Below are 3751 nucleotides of genomic sequence, written 5' to 3' on the forward strand. Positions count from 1 at the left end.
TAAATGAACAAAATTAAGAATTGAATTCAAAATTTTTAAATATATATATATTATATTAAAAAAATATATGCGATTGATGCACGGGTATTAAGTTAGTTTAATTAAACTTTAAACGTATTAAACTAACAATTAGAAAATGTAAAACCGCCTCAAAATATAATATTAAATGTATTAATTTATATAATAAATAATAAATATAGTAAAGTCTCTCATTCTAGTCTGATACAGCCATCTTCATCTTCCCCTCTCCGACGAGCTCTCTCATCTTTCCGGACATCTCCCATCTTTATACAACTAAATCTATTTACTGGGTTGTCAAGAAAATCCTATAAATTTTTTTATTATTATTATTTTCTTTAAAAAGTTGAAATTTCAAGAAATATGAAAGATTCTCAATCTGATCATCATGTTGCTCCAACAACTCAAACCCTTGTCACTGCCTCAGTCCCTCACCTGGGTTTTTCTCCGGCGCCGGTGGTTTCTCCGGCAGGTGTCTATTCAACCGCTGTCAATGAAGATAGAGGTACAAATTTTTAAAAAAACCAATAACTTTAATTATGACTGTCAAATTATTGTTTTAATAGCTTAAAAGTTCTTGATTTTAAATAAATTAAGAGATGATATTAGCATATTTTCTATTGTTATGATTGTGATATTTGTTATTTAATTGCGATAAAAAAATGAAATTAGGTGTCTTTTGTGTACATTGTAATTTTGTAACATAATAGTGACTTGTATAGTGATGAAACTGATAATCTATGGTTGGCCTAATGCGTGTCGGTTTGATTAGGATAGTTTTATTCATTGAGGCTGTTGTATTGCAGTGAAGGAGCGGTATTGTGAACAAAGAGAAGCTTTGCCAGGAGAGCCTCGATGTGTTATATGTGGACGCTATGGTGAATATATATGTGATGAAACTGATGATGATGTTTGTAGTATGGAATGTAAACAGATTTTGCTCTCAAAGATTAATAAATTTGAACGGAAGGTTACTGTCGAACCTTCGGTTAGACTACCTACTTCTGATGAATGTTATTATGTAAGGGATACTGGAATTAAGGCGGAGTCCCAATCTTTGGAAGAGAACCAGACTGAATCTCTTAGATTAAAACTTGATATTTCCGTGAAAGGAAACTGTGTACCTGCTCCTGTATTGTCCTTTGCTTCTTGTAATATTCCTCGTAAACTAGTGGAAAATATAGAAGTTTTGGGATATGAAATGCCAACCCCTGTTCAAATGCAAGCAATCCCAACTGCTTTGAAAGGCCAAAGCCTTCTTGTCTCAGCTGAGACAGGTTCAGGAAAAACTGCATCCTATATGATTCCTGTGGTGTCTTATTGTGCTCAGTTTAAACATGAGCAGTCTTCAAAAATGAAAAGGCCATTAGCGATGGTTCTTGCCCCAACAAGGGAGCTCTGCATACAGGTGGAAGAACAAGCTAAGTTGCTTGGAAAGGGCCTGCCTTTTAAGACTGCGCTTGTTGTTGGTGGTGATCCCATGCCAAGACAACTTTACCGCATCCAGGAGGGTGTGTCTCTGATTGTAGGAACCCCCGGTAGGCTGATCGATCTTTTAAATAAGCATGATATGGATTTGGATAGCGTTTCAATTTTAGTTGTTGATGAAGTGGATTGCATGCTTCAGAAGGGATTTCGTGAACAAGTGATGCAAATATATAGAGCTCTGTCAAAACCCCAAGTTTTGATGTATTCAGCAACAGTTTCAAAAGAAGTTGAGAAAATGGCAAGCATATTGACAAATGATTTGGTTATTGTCACCGTTGGAAATCCTGGCAATCAAAATTCTTTTGTAAAACAGGTAGCAATCTGGGTGGAGTCCAAGCAAAAGAAGAAAAAACTTTTTGACATATTGACAAGCCAGCAGCATTTTTTGCCACCCACTGTAGTTTTTGTAGGTTCAAGACTTGGTGCAGATCTCCTTTCCGAAGCAATAACATCCACTACTGGGGTCAAAGCTCTATCAATACATGGAGAGAAGCCTATGAAGGACAGAAGACAAATTTTAAGGTCATTTCTCATTGGGGAGGTACCGGTGCTGGTGGCCACCAGCATTTTGGGCCGAGGAGTAAATCTCTTCGGTGTAAGACAGGTTATAATGTTTGATATGCCAAATTCCATTAAGGAGTATGTCCACCAGATTGGTAGGGCATCACGGATGGGAGAGGAGGGTTCATCAATCGTTTTCATTAATGAGGAGAACAAAAAGCTGTTTCCGAGTTAGTTGGAGTCTTAAAATCATCTGGAGCTCCCATCCCGAGAGAGCTGGCTAATTCTCGGTACATAGTGAGCTCCTTATCTAGTTCAGGAAATAAGAAAAGGAAGCATGGTCACTAATCTTTACAACATGTGATTGTTGTAAACAATGAAGATGGCATGGGAAGGATATTGACTATTAAGAAATCTGTGGCAAGTTTTAGAATGGTAACATTAGCTTTATCTTTCGATCTTGAATTGCTTTCAGTTGGTGTGGAAAAGCTATGGACTGGCAATTTCTTTCAAATTTAAACTTGGATTTGTCTTTAGGTATTCTGGAATGCATAAATCTGCCGATCCTGCTGTCAGGCTGTCAGTCAGGTAGCGAAAAACAATAGTAGTTGTATTTTTCCTGCATCATTTCAAATATTATGGGTTGCTGAAATTCTGTAGATGTAATAATAGGTATGTGATTTCCTTCGACCCTTTAACGCCCAGGGCAATGCCTCTATTGGTGCTAAAAGGCAGTAACAGGACATTATCATCTTTGGGCTGCCTCATACATGCTGGAAGAATGAATGTCATGTATCATCTAAACAGGTCAGAAATACATCTAAACATTTATTCTGTGTTTGCTTGGTTGCAATGGAATGCGTGGGTTGAGAATAAAATAAAATGTAAGGTTAATTTCATCTTTATCGTCATTTGTGGCCTTAATGCAAAAATATATTCATTCCATACAAGGATGGTCAGATTTAAGCACCAGTAAACCTATTTTACAAAACCGTCATAATAATTAACAAAGTTTTTACATATTTTCACCTAGAAGTTGCGGAAAGATTTTGAACTAGTGTAGCTGAAAATCCCTGTCCTAAGAAATCTTCTATTTGTCACAAACAGGGGAAAGGATAGGAGCAACAGCTGGCATTACAAAACTTTCTTTGCCTTCTGATCATGCCGACTGCTGCCGTAGAAGCTGCCTATGACAATCTGAATTTCATCAACAGAATGAAAAATACAATAATAGATCATTATTTGTATTTTCCAAATTCAGAGATAGGTAACTAGAGTATTATATAAGCCTCGTGCATAAATAGTGCCTGTTTGGGGCATCATATCTGTGGCTTATATGGGCTAAAAAAATTTACTTTATAAGTTATGATTTACCATTGTGGCCTGTTTGGCAACATAATATAAGTTTATAAGTTGAATTTTTAACTTTTTTTTTTTGCCAAATTTAAAGCAGATTTCATTAATGACTTAAAAATATTCAATCGGGACAAACCCCCAACTGATCATGCAACCAGGTTGAAAAACAAATAGAGCTAAATAATTAGCCATTTTGTTTCCGGATTACTTAACAAACTGAATACAAATATTCTGAAAATTAAAAATGAATTAATGTTTCCGGACAATCCAGCACGCATCTCCCCCGAAAACAGTAGCTTCACAATTGACCCTTACATTAATTCGATTGATATTGCAATGTTCAGAGGAATCAGTTGCAATAACGGAGTTTAGAGGCCTCATATTATGA

At 36.1% G+C, this 3751-nt stretch overlaps 1 pseudogene; it reads left to right on the top strand.

Moving 5' to 3' along the window:
• Positions 1 to 211: 211 nt before the first annotated feature.
• Positions 212 to 3432, top strand: LOC141701668 (DEAD-box ATP-dependent RNA helicase 41-like; annotated as a pseudogene).
• The last annotated feature ends 319 nt before the right edge of the window (positions 3433 to 3751 follow it).

Source organism: Apium graveolens, unplaced genomic scaffold (genome assembly GCF_009905375.1).
Source record: "Apium graveolens cultivar Ventura unplaced genomic scaffold, ASM990537v1 ctg4280, whole genome shotgun sequence".
Classification (NCBI taxonomy): Eukaryota; Viridiplantae; Streptophyta; class Magnoliopsida; order Apiales; family Apiaceae; genus Apium; species Apium graveolens.